Genomic DNA, 26,439 nt, shown 5'->3' with positions numbered 1-26,439 from the left:
TGCATTAGGCTATTATGTTATGTATGTTATGTTATCATTATATCAGATCTGTGTAGATTGTGTTTAACCTGCATCAGGAGCAGTATTTTTCTTTCTTTTTAATTTATTCCATTTAGTTTTATACTGTATGACTACTACAACAACAATCCACAAAATACTGCGACCCCTCCTAATATGTCTTGAGTTGTGAGAAGTTTTACCGTATTTTAACGTTAGTAGACAAAAAAAAACATTAAAGAAAAATAAAGATTACTTTTTCTACCCTGATAATAATTTCACAGCCCTTTAATGATAGTATGATTTAAAAAAAGGACACACTACTACTTTATAATCTATTAAACCAGCACAGCCACCATTCCCATTGATTCTTAAGTCAAACAAATGAGCACATATAATTTATTAACAGTGAAAAAAAAGCATCGTATTTACGGTTTGAATCAACACCAGGAAGATATTTCTGGACCCAAACTGGACAGACGTCTCTCACATGTTCATTAGCTGGTTGTACAATGATCTGGGGAGGAGAGGGAGGAAGGGGGAGGGGGGGGGCGACAAAAACAAAAACATCCTCCTCAAATCACTGACAAGGTCTTAGTGGACTTTTTGTCAATGCAGCTGATGAAATTAGATAACACAAGTGTAAATTTTATAATGAAAAACAAAAACCCGCCGATGTGCATTTGATGCAGCAATTAGGGGGGCTTCCTAATGATGATAATTTGAGTTTTAATTCTGAACCCACTAGTGACTGGCAGAGTCCATCAATTACTGCATTAAAACAGGCCCCAGCTGCAGCAGCCACGGCAGCCGCCTCCCAAATTGTCGTCTAAACTGCTGTCGTCTCCTCTCCCCATCGCTCGCCGCCGTAATTGCAGTTTAACCAGTTCATCATAATCACACAACAGTTTCCCCTCCCGCTAGAACACGGACGGGATTTTCACTTCAGAGTCTGTGTGTGTGTGCCATGGACTGTGTTTGTGTGTACAGATGGTTGTTTCTAGACATATATATATGGGGGGGGGGGGTATAGGGGGGGGGGGGGTGTTTTAATCTACCAGAACCAGCTCGCCAAGGCGTCCAATCCGGCCCACTTTCCTCCCTTGCTTCCTTCCTTGCTTCCTTCCTTTCTTGTCTTCTTTTCCTTTCTTCCTTTCCTTCCTAATACCTTTTCCTTCCTTCCTTCCTTCCTTCCTTTTGTCTTTCCTTCCCTCCTTCCTAATCCCTTTTCTTCCTGTCTTCTTTTCCTTCCTATACCCTCCTGTCATCTGTCCTTCTTTCCTTCCTCCTTTCTTACTTCTTTCCTTCTTTGTTTCCTTCTATCCTTCCTTCCTTCCTTCCACCTTTCCTTCATTTTCTTTTCCTTTCTTCCTTTCCTTCCTTCCTTCCTTCCTTCTTTTCTTTCCTTCCTTGCTTCTTTGCTTTCTTTTCTTCTTTCCTTCTTTGCTTCCTTCCTTCATCCTTCCTTCATCTTCTTTTCCTTTCTTCCTTTCCTTCTTTCCATTCCTTCCTTCCTTCCTTCCTTCCTTCCTTCATTCCTTCCTTCCTCCCTTCCTTTTGTATTTCCTTCCCTCCTTCCTTCACACAACAGTTTCCCCTCCCGCTAGAACAGGGACGGGATTTTCACTTCAGAGTCTGTGTGTGCCATGGACTGTGTTTGGTGTGTGCAGATGGTTGTTTCTAGACATATATATGGGGGGGGGGGGGGGGGGTATAAGGGGGGGTATGAGGGGGGGTAAGAGGAGGGTGTTTTAATCTACCAGAACCGCCCGCCAAGGCGTCCAATCCGGCCCCACTTTTCTTCCTTGCTTCCTTCCTTTCTTGTCTTCTTTTCCTTTCTTCCTTTCCTTTCTTCCTTCCTTTCCTTTCTTCCTTGCTTCCTTCCTTCCTTCCTTCCTTCCTTTTGTCTTTCCTTCCCTCCTGTCTAATCCCTTTTCTTCCTTCTTCCTTCTTTTCCTTCCTATACCCTCCTGTCATCTAATCTTCATTCTTCGTTCTTGTCTTCTTTCCTTCTTTGTTTCCTTCCCTCATCCTTCCTTCCTTCCATCTCTCCTTCATCTTCTTTTCCTTTCTTCTTTCCTTCCTGCCTTCCTTTACTTCCTTCCTTCCTTCCTTTCTTGTCTTCTTTTCCTTTCTTCCTTTCCTTTTTTATACCTTTTCCTTCCTTCCTTCACACAACAGTTTCCCCTCCCGCTAGAACACGGACGGGGATTTTCACTTCAGAGTCTGGTGTGTGTGCCATGGACTGTGTTTGTGTGTGCAGATGGTTGTTTCTAGACATATATATATGGGGGGGGGGGGGGGGGGGGGGGGGTATAAGGGGGGGGTATAAGGGGGGTAAGAAGAGGGGTGTTTTAATCTACCAGAACCGGCCCGCCAAGGGCGTCCAATCCGGTCCACTTTCCTTCCTGTCTTCTTTTCCTTCCTTTACCCTCCTGTCATCTGTCCTTCTTTCCTTCCTCCCTTTCTTACTTCTTTCCTTCTTTGTTTCCTTCCATCCTAACTACCTTCTTTCCTCCCTCCCTCCTACCTCCTTCTGTCCTTCCTCCCTTTCTTACTTCTTTCCTTCTTGTTGCCTTCCTTCCACCTTTTCTTAATGTTTCTTTTCCTGTCTTCCTTTCCTTCCTTCCTTGCTTCTTGCTTTCTTGTCTTCTTTCCTTCGTTGTTTCCTTCCATCCTACCTTCCTTCCTTCCACCTGTTCCTTCATTTTCTTTTCCTTCCTTCCTTCCTTGCTTCTTTGCTTTCTTGTCTTCTTTCCTTCGTTGTTTCCTTCCATCCTACCTTCCTTCCTTCCACCTTTCCTTCATGTTCTTTTCCTTCCTTCCTTCCTTGCTTCTTTGCTTTCTTGTCTTCTTTCCTTCTTTGTTTCCTTCCTCCATCCTTCCTCCTTCCTTCCATCTTCCTTCATCTTCTTTTGCTTTATTCCTTTCCTTCCTTCCTTTCCTTCCTTTCCTTCCTTCCTTGCTTTCTTCCTTTCTTGTCTTCTTTTACTTTCTTCCTTTCCTTCCTAATACCTTTTCCTTCCTTCCTTCCTTCTTTCCTTCCTCCTTCCTTTTGTCTTTCCTTCCCTCCTTTCTAATCCCTTTTCTTCCTGTCTTCTTTTCCTTCCTATACCCTCCTGTCATCTGTCCTCCTTTCCTTCCTCCCTTTCTTACTTCTTTCCTTCTTTGTTTCCTTCCATCCTAACTACCTTCTTTCCTCCCTCCCTCCTACCTTCCTTCTTTCCTTCCTCCCTTTCTTACTTCTTTCCTTCTTTGTTTCGTTCCTTCCACCTTTTCGTCATTTTCTTTTCCTTTCTTCCTTTCCTCCTTCCTTCCTTGCTTCTTGCTTTCTTGTCTTCTTTCCTTCGTTGTTTCCTTCCATCCTACCTTCCTTCCTTCCACCTTTCCTTCATTTTCTTTTCCTTCCTTCCTTCCTTGCTTCTTTGCTTTCTTGTCTTCTTTCCTTCTTTGTTTCTTTCCCTCCACCCTTCCTTCCTTCCATCTTTCCTTCATTTTCTTTTCCTTTCTTCCTTTCCTTCCTTTGTTCCTTCCACCTTTCCTTCATTTTCTTTTCCTTTCTTCCTTTCCTTGCTTCCTTCCTTGCTTCCTTCCTTTCTTGTCTTCTTTTCCTTTCTTCCTTTCCTTCCTAATACCTTTTCCTTCCTTCCTCCCTTCCTCCCTTCCTTTTGTCTTTCCTTCCCTCCTTCCTTCACACAACAGTTTCCCCTCCCGCTAGAACAGGGATGGGATTTTCACTTCAGACTGTCTGTGCCATGGACTGTGTTTGTGTGTACAGATGGTTGTTTCTAGACATATATATATGGAGGGGGGTATAAGGGGTAAGAGGGGGGTGTTTTAATCTAATCAGGGGTGTCAAACATGCGGCCCGTGGGCCAGAACCGGCCCGCCAAGGCGTCCTTTCCTTCCTTCCTTCTTCCTCCCTTCCTTCTTTTCCTTCTCTCCTCACGTCCTTCCTCCTATCCTTCCTCCCTCCTTTCCTTCCTTCTTCCGCCCTTCCTTCCTTCCTCCCTCCTTTCCTTCCTTCTTCCCCCTCCTTCCTTCCTTCCTCCCTCCCTTCCTTCCCTTCCTCCCTCCTTTCCTTCCTTCTTCCTCCCTACCTTCCTTGACTCCAGAACAACAGGAGGGTTAATTGATTTGAAAGCCTCGTGCCTGTATGAGGATAACACCGTGAGGGTGAGTCGGAGAGCTCTGCTGTGTTGTTATTAACGTTAAATCTCCAGCTGCTTCTCCGCTTGCTACGTTAGCTCCGGGGGGAAAGACGTTGTTGTCCAACACGCTTAGCGGACGCAGGGTTTCTGAGGTGAAGCAGAGTTATTATCTTCACCTCAGAGTTGGTTTAAGTTATTTAAGGTCTGCTGTGTGTGTGTGTGTGTGTGTGTGTGTGTGTGTGTGTTGGTCACTGCTGGAGTTTGCTGCTCCGCTGCGCTAACGTTAGCCTCTGAGTGACGGAGAAAGTTCACAATATACTTCATGTTCTTTTCGTAAAGGTAATTATTTAGTCATTAAATCCAAAAACAACTTGCAACTACTTCCTGTTGTGAAGATGAATATTGTGTGTACTAGGCGGGGAGTTCTGAGGCCAACGTGGAAGTAACTTAGAGCTGCATTCTATCAAAAGGCCACCAGGGGGCGACCGTCTCTATACAAGTCAATGGAGAATTCACCAACTTCTCACTTGATTTCTAACCTCAGTAAACGTTTTCAAAATGTGTTTATGGTCTCAATCGCTAGTTTAAAGCCTTCTTCAATGCAGTATGATGTTCATTTGGGACATTTTGGCCTCCCTGATTTTATATTTGATGATAAAGCAAGGTATGCATTGGGGCGTGGCTACGTCCTGATTGACAGGTTGATTGCCCAATGTCCTCGAGATCCAGCCCTCGCAACCATGGCAACCTCCCCTATATTAAGATTGATAACATTGCTTAGTATTAGTACTCTTATTACTCTAATTATTATTATTATTACCATTGTAATATATATATACATTGGGTTGGTTGGTAATTGAGAGCCTTATGCATACTGTATGTGATTGTGATTGTTGTGTTGTAATATATGTTTTATGTTGGACCCCCTTGAAAACTACATGGTTCATCTCAAGGGGCTATCCATTAATACATTTGAAACATTATTATACTAATTATTTGAGACTAAGACTATTATTATAATGATGGTACAACATGTAAATAGGACAGCTTTGGAGGAGTTGCACCTTTATTGGAGCTACTGGAGGCTGGTTGTTTCGTCCTTTCTCAGCTTTTCTGCTTCGATACCAGAACATGTCCCAGAAGCTACAGCTGTACTCCTCTGTAGCTCTGAAATTAAAGTATTATGGATCCTACTCTCATCTAAAGGACACAAACCCCTTCCCAAAATGTCAGCGTATTATTTTAAATAGATGCACTCAAGCAGAATAAAAACATACATCCTTCCTCCCACTCTCTCTCTTTCTCTCTGTGTCTCTCTGTCTCTCTCTCTCTCTCCCTCCCTCCCTCTCTCTCTCTCTCTCTCTCTCTCTCTCTTCCCCTCTCTCTCTCTCTCTCTCTCTCTGTCTCTCTCTACCTCTCTCTCTGTTTCTCTCTCTCCCTCCTCCTCTCTCTCTCTCTCCCTCTCCCTCCCCCCCTCTCTCTCTCTCTCACTCTCTCTCTTTGTCTCTCTCTCTCTCTCTCTCTCTCTCCCTCCTCCTCTCTCTCTCTCTCTCCCTCTCCCTCCCCCCCTCTCTCTCTCTCTCTCTCTCACTCTCTCTCTTTGTCTCTGTCGCTCTCTCTCTCTCTCTCCCTCATTCTCTCTCTCTCTCCCTCATTCTCTCTCTCTCTCTCTCTCTCTCACTCTCTCTCACTCTCTCTCACTCTCTCTCTCCAGCAGACCTGCGAAGCTCGATCGGCGATGTTGCGCTCCTGCCCAAAAGTTTCCAGAAGAGCAGACGAAGAAAGAAGTCGGGAGGCTGGATCAGCTGGCCTGTGATCTCCTGTGCGAGCCAAGCTGTCTGATTGGCTGGAGGGCTGGAGGGCCATCTTGCCTCCCTGGCAGGCAAGTGGCTCAAGCAGTTTGGTTGAGGAGGTGTGTGTGTGTGTGTGTGTGTGTGTGTGTGTGTGTGTGTGTGTGTGTGTGTATGTATGGGGGCGAGAGGGGGGTAAGAACTTGGAAAAGCAGAGGGTGAAAATGTGTGGGTGTTGGAGTGTTGGGAGGAGAGGGTTTTATGAGTGGGAACTGTGAAGATGAGGGATTCAGCGTGTGTGTGTGTCTGTGTGTGTGTGTGTGTGTGTGTGTGTGTGTGTGTGTTTGCATGTGGGCATTGGAGCATATGTGTGTTTGACAGTGTGTATTTGTGCGTCTGCACCAGGGAATCTGCAGGTCTTTCAAAAATGCATGAAACTAGGGCAAAAATATACAGCATATATAAGAAATATGATAAATAATTTGAATATTTAACCTTTTTATTTTATATAATGAAGAAGAAGTGCAATTAATTAAAGTATAGTTTGGGTCCTGGCTGTCTATTTTATAAGGCAGCTATTTTCCTCTTACATCAGGGGTGTCAAACATGCGGCCTGCGGGCCAGAACCGGCCCACCGAGGGGTGCAATCCGGCCCACTTTCCTTCCTGTGTTCCTTCCTTCCATCTGTCCTTTCTCCCTTCCTTCCTTAATTCCTTCCATCTGTCCTTCCTCCCTTCCTTCCTTACTTCCTTCCATCTGTCCTTCCTCCCTTTATTCCTTCCTTCCTTTCTTCCTCCCTTCCATCTGTCCTTCGTCCCTTTCTTCCTTCCTTGCTTCCTTTCACCTGTCCCTCCTTTTTTCCTTCCTTGCTTCCTTTCACCTGTCCTTCCTTCCATCTGTCCTTCCTCCCTTTCTTCCTTCCTTGCTTCCTTTCATCTGTCCTTCCTACATTTCTTCCTTCCTTCCTTCCTTCCTTTCTTCCTCCCATCTGTCCTTCCTCCCTCCCTTCCGTCTGTCTCTCCATCCTTCACTGTCTGTCTTTCCTACATTTCTTCCCTCCTCCCTTCCATCCTTCCTCCCTCCCTCCCTTCCTTCCTTCCTTCCTTCCTTCCATCTTTTTAATGATCCGGCCCACATGAGATCAAAATGAACTGTATGTGGCCCTTGAATGAAAATGAGTTTGACCCCTCTATCTTACATCCTTTTACTTCACAGATGTGTAGATGAACAACATTAACCAACATTTTTTTTTTTCTTTTTACGTCGGCTTAAAATCAGATTCCTGAGACAATCACTACTACTTCCTTAAAAAATTCAAATCTTTAATACACCTCATTTTTACAACAGACTGGCTCAGACAGTCTTCTTCGGGTTCACAGGCTTATGAGATTGCCTGGCAGTGCACAGACATGCGTGTACGATGTGAGAGTGCATATGTCTCAGAGTCTTGCATATGTGAGCGTACTGGTGTAAATGTATGTAACACGCTGCGTCTTCTGTCTCCGTCTTATGTCAACACCAGAAGGTAAATCCACATGAATTTAAATTACCAGAAAATCTGTTTCAGTCTTCCTTCATTATCACAAAAATGCCAACTGTTTCTTTTCTGAAGACGGTGAAAGAATAATTGCTTAGTTTACTCATTAATAGCACATAGTTAAAAGTATGTGGACAGACATTTGCTCGCTTTTAGCCGCTGATGTTGGGAATTAAAGCTCGTCTTTGTTCCATTTCATCAAAAACATGTTTGATGGTGTTGAGGGCAGGACTCTTTGCAGGCCAGTTAAGATCTTAAACATCAAACTGGGAAGATTTCTCTTCACTGGACAAACCAGGAAAACAGACAGAGAAGTACAGTATATGAACAGGAAGTGTATTGTGTACAGTGTTGGGAATGTTACTATGGAAACGTAATAGGTTACAGATTACTAGTTACTCTGTTTAAAATGTAATAAGTAATGTAACTATTTCAATTACTACAAAACTTCTGTCCTTCCTTCCTTCCTACTTTCCTTCATGCCTTCCTTCCTACCCTCCTTCCTTCCTTCCTTCCTTCCTTCATGCCTTCCTTCCTTCTGTCCTTTCTTCCTTCCTACTTCCCTTCATGCCTTCCTTCCTACCCTCCTTCCTTCCTTCCTTCCTTCATGCCTTTCTTCCTTCTGTCCTTCCTTCCTTCCTTCCTTCCTTCCTTTCTTCTGTCCTTCCTTCCTTCCTACCTTCCTCAGTGCTCCCATTAAGCATCAAAATCTAAGTCCAGCTGTTTTTCATGGATACTGACATGATTTATAAAGGAGATCTCTCATTTGAAAATGTATTCATTAGTTCATGTAGATTTTGGAATATAAAGTCTGGCATGAGCTTAATTAGTACTGTGACTCCATTTAAGCCCACATCATGATTTATTTACAAAATATAAAAAAATATTGATTTCAAAGAATTAAAAACAGTAATATATGTATTCAGTAACATGTTAAATATTAAAAAATGAGGAAAAAACCCTCCTGAGTAAAATCTTAAAGGTCTGACTTCAGATGTAACCTCCTTTATAATCATCATTTTCATCAGTAACTTGAATTTAATTACATTTTTTTTTCATGTAGCTCGTTATTCCCCAACACTAATTATCATATATCATAAATCTTAGATCCTAAATGTAAAAATCAAATGATACCTTTAATCCTACACAGATATCATCAACTTTATTCTCTAACTTGAGTCTCCGAGCCTCACATGAACAAGTGTTTGTTTGCTGATAGTGATTTTCATTTCATTTCCAAAGCTCAGATGGTGAAGCAGAGCCGGGTCAGAGCGTTAGCAGCAGGCCAGTGCTGGCTCTACTCTGGGCTGTAGTGGCCGGGGGACGCAGCACAGGCTGAAATGTTAAACCAAGGTCCTTTGTGTTATTGCTGACATTATGTTTCATTCCCTAATTCCCCCCCCGGCCTGCACTTTTGATGATCGTACAGCACACGCAGACACAGACACAGACACTGAGTGGGCGTTGTAGAGCAGGACAGATAATGACAGTACTTGTGCCGTAATAGCTGCTAACACCAGAGCGGAAGGGGGGGGGGGGGGGGGGGGGGGCTCGGCTCGTGACCCTTCGACTACAGCTGCACGATTCTCCTCTTAAAAGACGTCCGTGTCTTTGCACCGGTCATTTCACAGGGCACGAGGAATGTAGTTTTACTTTTAAATCTAATTTTAAAAATCTAACTCCACAGCATCAGTACTACCTTAAATACTGTGTAAAGTGAATTCAGACATTTTCTTCTAAACACATTAAATAGGTCATAAATGTATTTCTAAAAAAGGTGTAAAAAAGCCTTTCAACCATTTAGATTTGAATTGTGGAGCTAGGCTTCACAAACTGTGTTTCAAGATTTCTGTGTTCAGGATTTAGTGATTAGCATAAACCCGCCCCTGCTGCTGTAGAGGTATAAATACATTCAGCACACACTACTACTACTACAGTCTACAGTTAGCCAGTTAGCTGAGTTAGCCGCCGAGCTAGCCGCTGAGTTAGCAGCAGAAAGCTCTCAAACGTAGCGTCCATGTTTCTGGTAGAGGTGGTGACTTTGATTGACAGGTGACACTTGGTAGGGGGCGGGGTTTCAGCGTTTGGGCGCAGAGAAAGAGGCTGATTTTTACACAACTTTGAAACCTAATTTCATATATTTGGTGATTTTTTTAATCATTCAAATTTGGCAGGGTGGTTAACAACACACTTTTCTGTGGTATGTCAAACTCAGAACACATATTTATTCTTACTTTACACGGACTTTAACCCTTTCTTTATAATTAGTGCCTATACTAAATTTTGAACTATAAGCTTTCTTCAGATTTTGACACTAAAATAGTGAAGAAAACATTCAAAATCACACTATATTATGATATTATAATCTAAAATGAGAACATATTTTCTCTGTTAATTAATTTAAAGTGAAGGATGCAACAAAGAGGCTTCATGATGAGCTTTAACAGCCACTGTATGCAAATATATCTTACTAATTTTTGTATATTCTAGGTCACTGTATGAGAAGTTATAACATTTCAGGCTTAAATAATGTAATTTCTGTAGCTTTTAATTGCTTTCAAATGTCAAAATGGGTCAAATTTGACCTAAACATTTGACGTAACAGTAAGTGGAAATAAGCTATTTTATGCTATTTCAGTTTCTTCATGTTTACTGTTTCTCCTCTTTAGAAGCTGTTTTTCATGCTGTATTAAAATAAATCACAGTAAATTGCTCTATTTGAGGATGACTTGTTATATTCAAAGAAGACTAACGTGGGAAGAGCCTTCTGTTCAAATTTAATGAAAATCCCAGAGTAAGATGGTAACAATTCCCCCAACATGGAGAGTTTTAGGTAAGTTTCCAAATATGCAGAGCCAAATTTTAAAAAAACTGGCGCCAACAACAAGGGCCGACTGACCGAGTGCTTTGGTTTGTGTTGTGTGTCGTCTTCTGTTAGAAGCCGGCTGCAATTAAACACCGGCAGCCGACTAAAACAACCACCTGGCATCTTATACGTTATTCCCATGGATGTTTTATAAGAGCTGCATGACGCCCATTCAGTCCTGTAATAATTACTGCAACTTCCTGTTCGGTCTATAGACTTTCCATTTTGATGGTATCACAGGTTTTTAAATACTTTACTTGGCTCGAGGAAGGTTTTATACATGTAAAGTCATTGTATATCTTATAATAACAGAAATTTGTCTTAGGTTAGGGGCTCACAAACAACGTAAAAACATGTACCACTGAAAGACTCACATAAAATCACATTAAAACGCTAACAGATCCCTAAATAAACAAGCACAGGTATTAAAAAGTAGCGACAATCTATTTGTACTTGTTTGAAATGGATATGCAGTGAAACATTAAAACCAAACTATTTTTTTTTTGATAGTTTGTCCAACACAGCACACCAGAGCTGACATCAAGCTAGCACCATGACAGAAGTTAGTGCTACCAGTTAGCAGGTGAGCTAACAGCTGCCAGATTAACATGATGTGCAGCAGGTGAGCTTCCTAGCAGGACATTACAACACTGTAGATTTCATGCTGCTACACTGATACAACGTGCACTGTAGAACGATACTAACGATCATGAAGACATTTTAATGGTTAAAGTCCGTGTAAAGTAAGAATAAATATGTGTTCTGAGTTTGACATACCACAGAAAAGTGTGTTGTTAACCACCCTGCCAAATTTGAATGATTAAAAAAATTGCCAAATATATGAAATTAGGCTTCAAAGTTGTGTAAAAATCTTTCTCTGCTCCCAAACGCTGTGGGAGTGCCCGCCGAGTCCGCTGAAACCCCGCCCCCTACCAAGTGTCACCTGTCAATCACAGTCACCATCTCTACCAGAAACATGGACGCTAGGTCTGAGAGCTTTCTGCGACTAACTCAGCTGCTTGCTCGGCGGCTAACTCGGCTAACTGTAGACTGTAGTAGTAGTAGTGTGTGCTGAATGTATTTCTACCTCTACAGCAGCAGGGGCGGGTTTATGCTAATCACTAAATCCTGAACACAGAAATCTTGAAACACAGTTTGTGAAGCCTAGCCCCACAATTCAAATCTAAATGGTTGAAATGCTTTTTACACCTTTTTTAGAAATACATTTATGACCTATTTAATGTGTTTAGAAGAAAATGTCTGACTTCACTTTACATGGTCTTTAAACTTGGGCGTAAAAACTTGTGTCAGCCAGACGGAGACACTGATATAAATGTTATTTGCTGCATTCATTACTGGAAACACTTTTATATTTTACTTCTGCTACTACTGGTTCAATTTCGTGGTTTTTACTAGTCCTGAGTCTGCTTATTGAGTATGTATGACCTAAAGGAAGTGGACACATTAATATGAACACCTGTACATTACAACAGTGTAAACAGCTATACTAACCACCGTCTCCAGTGGTATCATAGTCCCAGTGGTTTTGTGTGTGTGTGTGTGTGTGTGTGTGTGTGCGGTGTGTGTGCGGTGTGACATCATCCAGTGTGGGGCTTTGTTGCCGTGACACCCATGGCCTTCTGGAGCCCAGACACCCCCCGTGGAGACCAGAGAGACGTGTCACCTTGATCACTGTGTCCCCGGGAGACTGCCTCCACACACACACACACACACACACACACACACACACACACAAACACACACACACAGAAATACAAAACACAAAAATTTAAATGACTATAGTTGCAGGGACTTTTAGCTGACTACATTTCCTCACCTTGACTTGCAATACTAATAAAAACCCTCAACCCAACTAACCTCGCTTTAAGAAGAGCTTCCTCACTTTTCTATCCTTGTGAGGACATTTCGGTGTTGGAGTGTTAGCGGATATAACGGCATTATCAATTTCAAGGTGTTTAATTTTTATTACCGTGATAACTGACCGGCGGAGGAAAAAGTTGAACGCAGCAGCAATGTTTTGACACACACACACACACACACACACACACACACACACACACACACACACACACACACACACTTCACATTAACTTCCCTCAAGAAAATAAGTTGTACTTGTTATTACACGTAAGTTTCCAGTTAAGTTTAGATATATGTGAGTTAAGATTTTAGGATTTCCATCTCAGTGATTTTGAAGATAATAATCATGCACCAAGATCATTTATTATTATACTATATATTCTTCATAGTGGCACTGAGCCTCCAGCAAAGATTATATTATGATCCATGTGAGGACTTTGGGTCAGCGCAGCAGTTTTAATAAAAATAATTCAGAAGGAAAAAGCTGTTAAATATAATCAAAAACAAAAAAAAATCGAAGCCCAGAGAGTCTAGCTGGTGTATAAATCACTTTCTAATGTGTCCGGTTGTTTCTCACACGTATAGACGGATATATGAAAAGGCAGCTTCTAGCTTTACATGATCAAGATGATTTCACAGCCCTCAAATCAATTAGGAGCCAGAAGACAATATGGACGTCGGCTGGCCAGCGGCTGCAGCCTCCCCACTGGGGGAAATCTCCGTCTTCTCTTTCCAAGCACGACTTCCAAGGACGGGTGTGATGTCTCGCGAGTGAAAGGGTGGAGGGTGGAGGGTGGAGGATGGAGAGGAAAGAGGAAGGGAGGAGGAGGAGGTGGATGGGGGGGGAGAGTTGGCTTGATGGTGGCGGCGGGGGGTGCAGTGTTCTCCAGAGCAGCCGGTGTCTCTCTTGTGACAGGTGATAAAGTTTGAAATGCCAACCCAGTGCACTCCGGGCGCAGGTGTGGAGAATATGTCCAGGAATAGCCGAACCCTCTGTTCACAAGTCTCTTGACACCGCTGCGACAAATATCGCCCCCGCCGAACAACTGCCTGGACTGGAGACGATGATACGTGTCACCTTGGGTTCTTGTGTGGGGTTGTTTTTTTTTTTTTTTTTGGGGGGGGGGGGGGGGGGTTGGAGGGGGGGGGGTTTGTGATTCCTGCTACTGAATGTGTTTAGATGTTTGCATCAGGCCTGCAGTGATTTCCTCACCTTTTGATTTTCACGAGAAATGGAAAATATAAATTGATAGAAGCACAAAGACAATAAAAAAAGTGCTATCTATCTGCTACTATCATTAATAGTCAGAATAGTTCATATTCTCCACCTTTGCAGTTTGTTCCCCTCTTTAAAAGTGTCTGTACCAAATATTGAACCACAAATCTGTTTAGAAAGCATCAATAGTCGATCTGACTGATCAATAAATGTGATTAAACCTTCATTAATGTTTCAGAGAGCAGAGAGAGTCTTTTACATCACTCATTTATGGAGAAAAAACATCTACTATGACACTATATCATGTCCTATTTCACCTAAAACATGAACATGATTTAAATGGTATTTTATATAGAAAGTGAAAATTATAATAACTTTATGTGCACTGTGGGGTTTATTGGGGGTTTGGGTCACTTTAGGTTAAGTCATAAAATTTCAGGCAAAGCAGTTTTATTTAAACCTCCATGGTCAGACATCATCCCAAAGTAAATGCCATCCAGGCGAAGAGAAGTGTTTTTAATCCCGGGTCAAATTGACCCCGTCTGTTTTAACTGTTCCTTCTTTCATTCCTTCATTCCTTCATTCCTTCCTTCCTTCCTCCCTTCCGTCCTTCCTTCCTTCCTTCCATCCTTCCTTCCTCCCTCTCTCCCTTCCTTTTTCCTCCCTTCCTTCCTTCTTTCCTTACTTCCTCCCTTCCTCCCTTCCTTCCTCCCTCCCTTGCTCCCTTCCTTACTTCTTTCCTTCCTTCCTCCCTCCCTTCTTCCTTTCCTTCTTTCCTTCCTTTTCCTTCCTTCATTCCTTCCTCCTTTCCTTTCTCCCTTGTTTCATTCATTCTTTCTTCCTCCCTTCCTTCTTTCCTCCCATCCTTCCTCCCTTCCTTCCTCCCTCCCTTCTTCCTCCCTTCCTCCCTTCCTTCCTCCCTCCCTTGCTCCCTTCCTTACTTCTTTCCTTCCTCCCTTCCATCCTTCCTTCCTTCCTTCCTCCCTCGTTTCATTCCTTCTTCCTTCCTTCCTCCCTTCCATCCATCCTTCCTTCCTTCCTCCCTTCCATCCTTCCTGCCTTCCTTCCTTCCTTCCTTCCTTCCTTCCTTCCTTTCTTCCTCCCTCCCTGCCTCCCTCCTTTCCTTCCTTCCATCCTTCCTTCATTCTTATGTCATCGTTGTGCAACAGAAAGATTAGCCACCAACCGGCCGAGCATATCAGTATATTAATAGTCTTGTTCCAGCGTTAACGAACATCTTCTGTAACAGTTTCCTCATGAACAAGCAGACAATGGCGTCCCTGAACGTTACACAGTAGACCCGAATACACACATCGTAGCGTCGCTGCTCTTTTTTATAATTGCGGCCAGCTGTTGTTCTTATATCTCGGCTCATTTTACCCGTTCACTACCATGTTTTACTATTCTCGCATTAGCCTCCTGACCACAGTCTCTCTCTCTCTCTCTCCCTCTCTCTCTCTCTCTCTCTCTCTCTCTCTCTCTCTGTCTCTCTGTGTGGCGACAGGGGCTTCAAGATGTTTTCAAATCTCTGCCGCTAATGTCTTGCTGGGGGTGGCCATCTGTTTTTGCATCTCCCACCGAAGCTGTGCCGGGGATGGGCTCCTGGCTCCCGCATTCACTCAGCTTCTGTTGGGGGTAATAATGTGTGCTGGTTCTGGGGAGCCCAACTGGTGTCCATGAGTTTGTCCTTTACCGCCACTCATCCTTGTCCCAGTCACGCCACAGCGAGGGCAGAGAGCCATGCCGTGATGGAGTGGACTTCAGGGGGCTGCTTTTCATCGCTCAGAGAGGATTTTTTGGGCAGAGCCACTCTTTTCCTCGCTGCAGTGTCTCTACTCTGCTCAGTAGCTTGTTGTTATGTTATTAGAGCTGAATCTCATTTTGTTTATTCTTACAATGCGGTGGCATCTTACACTGTTATTCAAAAGGGACGGAGCCAGATCATGATTGCTCTCAATTAAACTTCAGGGTCATTAACACAGTAAGATAATAATATCTATACATCATGCCTAAAGCCAGGCTCTATTATCTTGAAATGTGTTATTTTCTTGACTGTTACTTACTTATCTCCCCCAGTTTTAACCAGGTGGGTTGAGTTACCTCAGTAAAGCCATACAAATATTTTATAATAGCTTCATAATAATAACTTTATTTATATAGTGCCTCAAAAAACAGAGAGCAGTAACAAGGCCGACGTTAACAAGATAAAAGTAGACAGCAATGAAGCAATAATAAGGAGTTGATAAAAAAGTTCTAAAGACAATAAAAGTCTGTCTATGCATCGAGTTAGCCGCCGAGTTAACCGCTGAGTTAGCTGTTGAGCTAGCAGCTGAGTTAGCAGCAGAAAGGTCTGACGTAACGTCCATGTGTCATTTTCTTTACTGTTACTTACTTATCTCATCCATTCATTTGAGTTACCTAAGATAAATACTTTAGAATAATAACTTTATTTATATAGGGCCTCAAAAAAACAGAGTTTACAAAGTGCTTCGACAGACAACACAGAGAGCAGTAAGAAGGCCGACATTAATAATACATTTCTTTCACATTGGTCATCTTTCAGAATATCTGAATATCAGATTACTTTATTGTCATTGGACATTAATGTTCCAACGAAATTCAGGTAGTTACCCCCCCCCCCCCCCCCCATATAAAGGTAGATATTGCCCCCCTTACATAAAGGTAGTTATTGCTCCCCTTACATAAAGGTAGTTATTGCTCCCCCTTACATAAAGGTAGTTATTGCCCCTCCCCCCTCCTCCCCCCTTATATAAATCATAATTATGTACAGTTATCATATAAACAGTCAGTGTAGATGCTGCAGTCTGTGTTGCACTTAACTTAATAATTTAAAAGAGTCTATTCCTGCAGATTTCTGTTCAGCTCCTTAGTGGCATTAGGATAGAAGCTGTTCAGGAGTCGTGAAGTGCAGGTTTTAAGGCACCTGTAGCACCTACCAGAGGGCAGTTGCGTGAGGAGGTGGTTTCCTGGATGCGATGAGTCTTTTACTATGTAGATATCTTTAAGGGAGGGGAGTTGTGTGTTGGTGATGGTCTGTGCAGTGGCTTTATTACTCTCTGTAGTTTTTTCCTCTCAGCCTTGTAGAAGCTGCTGATAAACCACAAACCAAGATGTGCCATAACTGAGGATGTTTTCAACAGAACATCTGTAGAAGGACAGCAGCAGCAGCTCCTGAGAGAGAGAGAGAGAGAGGTTCACTTTCCTTTAGTGTCCTCAGAAAATGATCAGGAACAGCCCATAATTACAAAGTGTATTTAAGTTACATTTCTTTTTGGCGGTAACCTCGTTGCTCAGTCTTTGAACCTTTCTCACAGTGCGAAATAGGACTATGGTCATTGGAGCCATGACCAACGTTTCTTTCATAGGCACAGCCCAAAATTGCAAAGTGTATAAATTATATTTCTTCTGGTTGCACTCTCAAGTCAGTTTAGCTTCCATTTGGCATCTATCCATAAGGTTTTTGGTGCGTAGTGACAATTGTAGCCTCACAAAGCTGTTAGTATGACTGCAGACGTTCACTCTTGTTATTTTGTTGAAACCCTGAAAACTAAATTATCCAATCCACTTTAGTTATATAGCACGATTTTAACAAACACAAGGTTTCCAAAGTGCTGCACAAAAAGATAAAACTGAATAAATAGATAACAGATAGATAGAAGCACAATAAAAAAGATGACGTACACAATAGAAAGATAAAAGCAACAAAACAAAAAAAATAAAATGCACTTTGTTGCCTTTTATGGCATACATTTGAATGTGCTTTTATTTTGAAAGATTTTTATTTTGAAAGGTGTTTATCTTGCTAAGGAAGTTCCGGGTTCACAGTTCACAGTTCATGTTAGTTTGAGGAAGCCAGCTGAATCTGCACACCTGAGGCAATGTCGTAAGTAAATGATTTCGTAGTTGGAGGCATAAATTAATGTTAAAAAATATTATTTACATGAAAAGCTAAATAATGACTTATCGGTCCCTGTGCCTTTATGAAATATCTAAAACCATAAAATGATATCTGATGGGGAGCTTTCTGAAGATGAACCAGAGTCGGTTTTAATATCAGACACTAACAATCAAGTCGTCAATGGAGCAGTCAGGACTTCCTCTCAGGCCCCCTTTGCTTCCTTTCCTTTCCTCCTTTCCTCCTTTCCTTCTTTCTTTCTTCTTTCTTTCTTTCTTTCTTTCTTCTGTCCTTCTTTCTTCTGTCCTTCTTTCCTTCTTTCCTTCCTTCCTTCCTCTTTTCCTTTCTCCTTCCCTCCTACCTTCCTTCCTTCCTCCGTCTTTCCTTTCCTCCCTTCCTTCCTCCCTCCGTCCTTCCTTTTCTTTCCTCCCTTCCTTCCTCCCTCTTTCCTTCCTTCTTTCTTTCTTTCTTTCTTTCTTTCCTTCTTTCTTCTGTCCTTCTTCCCTTCCTTCCTCCCTTCCTCTTTTCCTTTCTCCTTCCCTCCTACCTTCCTTCCCTTTCCTCCCTTCCTTCCTTCCTACCTCCTTCCTTCCTTCCTTCCTTCCTTCCTTCCTCCGTCCTTCCTTTTCTTTCCTCCCTTCCTTCCTCCCTCTTTCCTTCCTTCTTTCTTTCTTTCTTCCTTCCTTCCTTCCTCCTTTCCTTGTTTCTTCTGTCCTTCTTTCCTTCCTTCCTCTTTTCCTTTCTCCTTCCCTCCTACCTTCCTTCCTTCCTCCGTCCTTCCTTTCCTTTCCTCCCTCCCTTCCTTTCCTCCCTCTTTTCGTCCCTTCTTTCTTTCTTTCTTTCTTTCTTTCTTTCTTTCTTTCTTTCTTTCTTTCTTTCTTCCTCCTTTCCTTCTTTCTTCTGTCCTTCTTTCCTTCCTCCCTTCCTCTTTTCCTTTCTCCTTCCCTCCTACCTTTCTTCCTTCCTCCTTTCCTTCTTTCTTCTGTCCTTCTTTCCTTCCTTCCTTCCCTTCCTCTTTTCCTTTCTCCTTCCCTCGCTCCTCAGCCGGAGCAGGAGGAAAATGAAGTGAGCTGCTTCAGCTTTTTATCTCATGTCTTGTCATTTTATGGTTTTATGAACCTCGATCAGTCTAATCCAGTGGACTATTATGACCTCTCTATAAGAGACTGTAAAGATCATTTCATATTTCTGCCTTCATCCACTTTTTATCAGTCAACTTATTTGTTTTTGCTCCTTTAATTTCTAGCCTGGCCAGTCGAGGCAATGAAAAGTAGTCCCCCCAGGACTTCCTCTCAGGCCCCCTTTTGCTTCCTTTCCTTTCCTCATTTCCTCCCTTCTTTCTTTCTTTCTTTCTTTCTTTCTTTCTTTCTTCTGTCCTTCTTTCCTTCCTTCCTCCCTTCCTCTTTTCCTTTCTCCTTCCCTCCTACTTTCCCTCCTATCTTCCTTCCTTCCTCCGTCCTTCCTTTCCTTTCCTCCCTTCCTTCCTCCCTCCTTCCTTCCTTTCCTCCCTTCCTTCCTCCCTCCTTCCTTCCTTTCCTTCCTTCCTCCTTTCTTTCTTTCTTTCTTCCTTCCTTTCTTCCTTCCTTCCTTCCTCCTTTCCTTCCTTCCTTTCTTTCCTCCTTCCTTCCTTCCTTCCTTCCTCCTTTCCTTCTTTCTTCTTTCTTTCTTTCTTTCCTTCCTCCCTTCCTCTTTTCCTTTCTCCTTCCCTCCTTCCTTCCTTCCTTCCTTCCTTCCGTCCTTCCGTCCTTTCCTTCTTTCCTTCCTTCCTTCCTCTTTTCCTTTCTCCTTCCCTCGCTCCTCAGCCGGAGCAGGAGGAAAATGAAGTGAGCTGCTTCAGCTTTTTATCTCATGTCTTGTCATTTTATGGTTTTATGAACCTCGATCAGTCTAATCCAGTGGACTATTATGACCTCTCTATAAGAGACTGTAAAGATCAATTCATATTTCTGCCTTCATCCACTTTTTATCAGTCAACTTATTTGTTTTTGCTCCTTTAATTTCTAGCCTGGCCAGTCGAGGCACTGAAAAGTAGCCCCCCCCCCCCCCCCTCGAATCAATCAAGTCGTCAATGGAGCAGTCAGGACTTCCTCTCAGGCCCCCTTTCTTCCTTTCCTTTCCTCCTTTCTTTCTTTCTTTCTTCTGTCCTTCTTTCCTTCCTTCCTCCCTTCCTCTTTTCCTTTCTCCTTCCCTCCTACCTTCCTTCCTTCCCTTTCCTCCCTTCCTTCCTACCTCCTTCCTTCCTTCCTTCCTTCCTCCGTCCTTCCTTTTCTTTCCTCCCTTCCTTCCTCCCTCCTTCCTTCCTTCCTCCCTCCTTCCTTCCTTTCCTCCTTTCCTCCCTTCTTTCTTTCTTTCTTCCTTTCTTCCTCCTTTCCTTCTTTCTTCTGTCCTTCTTTCCTTCCTCCCTTCCTCTTTTCCTTTCTCCTTCCCTCCTACCTTTCTTCCTTCCTCCTTTCCTTCTTTCTTCTGTCCTTCCTTCCTTCCTTCCTCCCTTCCTCTTTTCCTTTCTCCTTCCCTCCCTACCTCAGCCAGTGCAGGAGATGAAATGAAGTGAGCTGCTTCAGCTTTTTATCTCTTGTCATTTTATGGTTTTATGAACCTCGATCAGTCTAATCCAGTGGACTATTATGACCTCTCTATAAGAGACTGTAAAGATCAATTCATATTTCTGCCTTCATCCACTTTTTATCAGTCAACTTATTTGTTTTTGCTCCTTTAATTTCTATCCTGGCCAGTCGAGGCACTGAAAAGTAGTCCCCCCCCCCCCCCCCCCTCGAATCAATCAAGTCGTCAATGGAGCAGTCAGGACTTCCTCTCAGGCCCCCTTTCTGCTTCTGCAAATGTGCTGATTTTGACACGGAGCCATTAAAGAGGTGACTCGAGCCATAGATCAGGGTAATTGTGGCATTAGGCAGCAAATTGGAGCTAAAATAACCAGATGCAGGGGCAGATAGCCACGTCCCACTCCAGCGACGGTTATCCTCAAAGTTCAAGGAGAGTTCAAGCATAGAGAAGATACTGTAACCCCACCAACCCCACTCCACCCCCAGCCCCCCCTCCCCTTCTCCGACCGCCATCGCACTCCTTCAGAAATTATCTTCACAAATATACGATTTCCGAAGGGTGTAATTGTCTTCACGCTTATGGTCATACATGCCTCATTTCATTTTCAATAAGTCTATATTTTCCTTCACCTAAGGGTACAAGATGATACGGCTCTTGATCTCTTTTTTTTTTCTCTCTCTCTCTGCAAACTCCCTGTCAATATGGATTGGAAGAGATGGTGGTCATGTAAACTTTTATGATAGCAATAAAGACAAGACGCACAGCTCCGACCAATCCCACCCACCCAAATATCCAATCCCACCTCCCCTTTGCTAACGGAGAGGAACATGAGATTTGACATTGGCCGTTAGGAGACCGTTGTCCAGTGATTTTCACCTCTGAAATCAATCTCCACCGTTTGCTGGTCCGTATGACCTCTGACAGGAAGTCATTGTAACATGTATTACGGCGTGCTGTTGTCATGACGATCGCTGTTTGACTTTATAATGACAGTAGTTGTTATTTTTAGGGAAGCATGTTGACTCTATTTTTGACTCTATTGTTCCTTCCTTCTTTCCTTCCTTCCTTCCTTCCTTCCTTTCCTCCCTCTTTTCCTTCCTTCCTTCCTCCTTTCCTCTTTTCCTTTCCTCCTTCCCTCCTACCTTCCTTCCTTCCTCCGTCCTTCCTTTCCTCCCTTCCTTCCTCCCTCCTTCCTCACTTCTTTCTTTCTTTCTTTCTTTCTTTCTTTCTTTCTTTCTTTCTTTTTTTCTTTCTTTCTTTCTTTCTTTCTTTCTTTCTTTCTTTCTTTCTTTCTTTCTTTCTTTCTTTCTTTCTTTCTTTCTTTCTTTCTTCCTTCCTTCCTTCCTTCCTTCCTCCCTCCCTCCTTTCCTTCTTTCTTCTGTCCTTCTTTTCTTCCTTCCTTCCTCCCTTCCTCTTTTCCTTTCTCCTTCCCTCCTATCTTCCTTCCTTCCTCCGTCCTTCCTTTCCTTTCCTCCCTTCCTTCCTCCCTCTTTTCCTTTCTCCTTCCCTCCCTCCCTCCTCCCTTCCTTCCTCCCTTCCTTTCCTCCCTCTTTTCCTTCCTTCCTTTCCTTTCCTTTCCTTCCTTCCTTTCCTTTCTTCCCTTCCTTCCTACCTCCTTCCTTCCTTCCTTCCTTCCTTCCTTCCTTCCTCCCTCCTTTGACTCAAGGACAACAGGAGGGTTGTGCGAACACTGCAAAACTTTGCATTCTCTTGAACTATTTGGAAATAAAAAGATATAAAAATAACTAAAAAAGAAATAAATAAATAAATAACTCATTAATAAATTAAATAAAGATTTGTGCACTTAAAAATAATTATCAACCTCTTTTAGGATTATAATAAAGATTAACTCAATTGTTGATAAATAAACATTTCATTTTAAAAGATTTTTGAATTGATGCTATTTTAAAATATATATATATATACAGTATGTGTTTTATAAATCTCTAGTACCCCTATTTGAGAACCACTGATCTATATTATCCACAATATTATAAAAAATATTTTGTCAATCAATAATATAACCATATATTTTAATAGTATTAAAACTATCAGAATTAGTTTTCATTTTCTGCTAGATTATCTTTTCTTTAACCCTTACACACTGTTCATAATCAGGCATTTCACAGTATCCCCTCATAATTAGTCTATATTCATAATTTTATGACCACAAAGTCTTTAATACACTGGTGATTAACCCTTTAATGAAGCTTTCAGACAGCAGAAATAGTGTAATATTTTGTTTTTTAATGCTTTTTTGTTGATGGAGGAACGGAACAACTGCACAAATAAACATTTTTAGGAAGGTAAAGGTAGAACATTATTTCCATGTTTTAATTTTTTTGCATATTCTGGCTCAGTTTGGGATAAGTCGTCTAATTGCTGCCTAAAAGAAAAAACATTTAAGGTGTTTTTTTCTTCTCTCAAATGTAACAGGTCAGATATAATGGATCAAATTAGACCCTGAACAGTATGTAAGGGTTAAACTGGTGGATGTGTCAATCTGCAACAAATCTCCTCCACTGTGTTGTTTTCTTAAACGATACTCCGTTATTGTTATTCACATAAACTGTCTGATGCTACAAGCTGCTGAATTACTTTTAAGGCAATCGCAAAGAATCATCCCTTCAATTGCATCACTTCATTAGCTTCTACAATGGGACAATGAGTCCAATTACCCAGAATCCCCATTCCCGCTCTCTATGGCTCCATCTCTGACCGTCTGTGGGGGCTGGCTCGGTGCCAGGGTGCATTCAGCGTGCTCTGATTTGCCGTAATTATCTAAAATGTTCATTATTTTGCAATTTATTCAGACGGTGTGACAGCGTTTAAGTTTTGCCCAGTTTTCTCAAATTCAGATGAGGCTGCAGGCAAAATGAGTAAATGAGCGGCCTTACAAATCGCCTAATATGGAAATGTGGCTGCAATTAAAGATGATGCGAGGTTAAAAGGGGGGAAAAGAAGGGATATTTTCAAGGCAATGTAAATGAAAATAATTGAATAGAACATATAATTTCCTCACAAGGCCACAAGACTAAAAAAATAAATGTTTGCCACCTGACAAAGAAGAAGACGAGTGGCCATCAAAGCAAGACAATAGTAATCTTGTCATTGCCTCTTTGACAAAAGGCCCAGAGAGGAAGCCAAGCTTGACAAAGCTTTTTACATGAGGGTGAGGAAGAGGAGGAGGAGGAGGAGGAGGAGGGTGTTTGAAGGGGTTGAGGGTCCATGGCTTTAGGCAATGACTAAAACACGATCAACCTTCTCCCCATCTCCTCGTGCTGCCGTGGCCAGCCCCCCGCTAATTAAAGTGATACAACATCTCACAGGCCAGTGCGCACATCTAATGGGCTGGGTGAGGCCCTCCTGCCTCATATACTCTCACTCTATAGCTATGGACACACACACACACACACAGAGCTCTCCTCCCTCCCTCCCTCCCTCCCTCCCTCCCTCCAAAGATCATGAACTCAGCAGGGTAGCACTGATCAAAGCCTCTTATCATGACCCCCAAACATCTAATGTGTATCTGACCTTAAACACAGGCCTTGTCATGTCTTTAAGCTCGTATTAGTCCGTTACTCTGACACAGAAACAGGTAGTATACACAGATTAGGGCTCATGTTTAGTGGACGGTGAGAAAGTGGGGAGCAGATTAGATATATGGTTACTGTCACGTGCATCTACATAATGTTACCTTTAAGGAAATGTGGAGTTTTTGGTGTTTAATTAATATTTATTCTATTTTAAAGTGTGTTTGTAATCTTATGTGTAGGATTTGCACATTAACGGTAATGCAGAAATCACCAAGATAGATAGATAGATAGGTAGATAGATAGATAGATGGATAGATACTATAGAGAGAGAGAGAGAGAGAGAGAGAGAGAGAGAGAGAGATAGATAGATAGATAGATACTGTAGAGAGAGAGAGAGAGAGAGGGAGAGAAAGAGATAGATAGATAGATAGATAGATAGATACTGTAGGGAGAGAGAGAGAGAGATAGATAGATACTGTAGAGAGAGAGAGAGAGAGAGAGAGATAGAGAGAAAGATAGATAGATAGATAGATAGATAGATACTGTAGGGAGAGAGGGAGAGAGAGAGAGAGGGAGAGAAATAGAGAGATAGATAGATAGATAGATAGATAGATAGATAGATAGATAGATAGATACTGTAGAGAGAGAGAGATAGAGAGAAAGATAGATAGATAGATAGATAGATAGATAGATGGATAGATGGATAGATAGATAGATAGATAGATAGATAGATAGATAGATAGATAGATAGATAGATAGATAGATAGATAGATAGATAGAAAGAAAATATTATGACCTAGATTGAAATACTCAAAGAAGAAAAGAAAGAAGAAAAGACTAGGGTTAGGACTAAAACACTCCCCAACACACAAAGACAAAACTTGAGAAGGAAAAGAAAAAAGAAAGGAAAGAAAAAAACAATATCAGTAAGAAGCCACTAAGTAGAAGCTGTAAGGACGGACATCATAAAGACACTAAAAGACAGAAAGACAACACAAAGAGAAAGTTAAAATCTTCAAGCAAATAAAATAAAATAAAGCAAAACAATAAAAAAAAAGACACTAAAGCTTCTTCAAAAAAAAAGATTAAAAAACTACAGCCAAGAAAGACAAGAAAGACAAATATTAATACAAAGAAGAAGAAGAAGAAATAGAGGGAATGAAAGATAAACAGAGATACAATGATGGACTTCGGAAAGAGAGACGGAGAGAAAACAAAGAGGAGGCGAAGCAAACACTCATCAAGCAGTCTGTGTTTGGTCATTTGGAAACTCTTCTTCTTCTTGGATGATGTTCCCTTGAACCCAATATGTGTGTGTGTGTGTGTGTGTGTGTGTGTGTGTGTGGTACGTGCACACACACACACATGCACACATTGGCTGCCACGCCTCGAGTTTCGCCTGCCAACATCAAAAATGAAGTGGTCAGCGGACAGCTTGGCTTGTCACAGGAAGCAGTAGGCAGCCATGCCACATGTAGCTCAGAGGACAGGCCAAGGAGGGGCGGGTGGGTGTGTGTGTTGGGGTGGGTTGAGGGGGGGGTGGTTTGTCTGGGAGGAAAATAAAGGGGATCGGGTTGGGTACGAAAGCATCTCCGAACACCCCCATAACCTGATCTCATCACGCCACATCTGTTCAGTAGTGAACCCTTGAGGTGCAGGTGCTCGTGGTTGGGTGTCGTCATCCATATTGAATGAGCGTTACAGGTTTTCTGTGTAAGCCTTGAATTTTACATCAGTTTTTACTCTAAGGTTTATTCAAGTCGCCCCTCCCCAACCCAACCCCCAACTCAACCCCAACCCAACCCTCGCTGCATTAATGATGAACTCTGAGCTTTTTGACTTTGTTAAGTTAGACTTACTTTTTGGCAATACTTTCCATATGCTGCCTTCCAGCTTATTATCTAGTGTTTTAACCAGTAAACACAAAGTCATTGAAGCTGCAGTTCCTCTAATGGCCACTAGATGTCGACACTAATAATCATAAACAAATAAAAAATTAACTTAATAACGTGCAAAATTTAACACGGGGAAGCACAATGTAACTGTTTTCTTCCTTGGACAGTAATGAGGTGTGTTAATTTTTATAAATGGTGCTTTCCTTACAGGTTTTTCTGTGTAAGCCTTGAATTTTACATCAGTTTTTACTCTAAGGTTTATTCAAGTTGCCCCTCCCACCCCCAACCCCAACCCAACCCCCAACTCAACCCCAACCCAACCCCGCTGCATTAATGATGAACTCTGAGCTTTTTGACTTTGTTAAGTTTGACTTACTTTTTGGCAATGCTTTCCATATGCTGCCTTCTAGCTTATTATCTAGTTGTTTTAAACCAGTAAACACCAAGTCATTAAAGCTGCAGTTCCTCTAATGGCCACTAGATGTTGACACTAATAATCATAAACGCACTTCCTTCGTCTTCTGCATTGTCTTTTAATATTTTTTTGTATCATTTAAAGTATAAGCCGTAATTAATTATCCAAAAGCCAAAGCCAGTCTGGAAGTGCTTAAAGCTGCAGTTCCTCTAAAGGCCACTAGATGTCGACACTAATAATCATAAACTAATAACACGGGGAGGCACAATGTAACTGTTTTCTTCCTTGTACAGTAATGAGGTGTGTTAATTTTTATAAATGGTGCTTTCCTTACAGGTTTTCTGTGTAAGCCTTGAATTTTACATCAGTTTTGATTCTAATTTTTATTCAAGTTGCCCATCCCACCCCCAACCCAACCCCCGCTGCATTAATGATGAACTCTGAGCTTTTTGACTTTGTTAAGTTAGACTTACTTCTTGGCAATGCTTTCCATATGCTGCCTTTTAGTGTTTTAAACCAGTAAACACCAAGTCATTAAAACTGCAGTTCCTCTAATGGCCACTAGATGTCAACACTAATAACACGGGGCAGCACGATGCAACTGTTTTCTTCCCTGGATAGTAATGAGGTGTTCATTTTTATAAATGGTGCTTTCCTTACAGGTTTTCTGTGTAAGC

The sequence above is a fragment of the Scomber japonicus genome, chromosome 9 (assembly GCF_027409825.1).
Source record: "Scomber japonicus isolate fScoJap1 chromosome 9, fScoJap1.pri, whole genome shotgun sequence".
Taxonomy (NCBI): domain Eukaryota; kingdom Metazoa; phylum Chordata; class Actinopteri; order Scombriformes; family Scombridae; genus Scomber; species Scomber japonicus.
Note: the sequence above shows the minus strand (reverse complement) of the source record.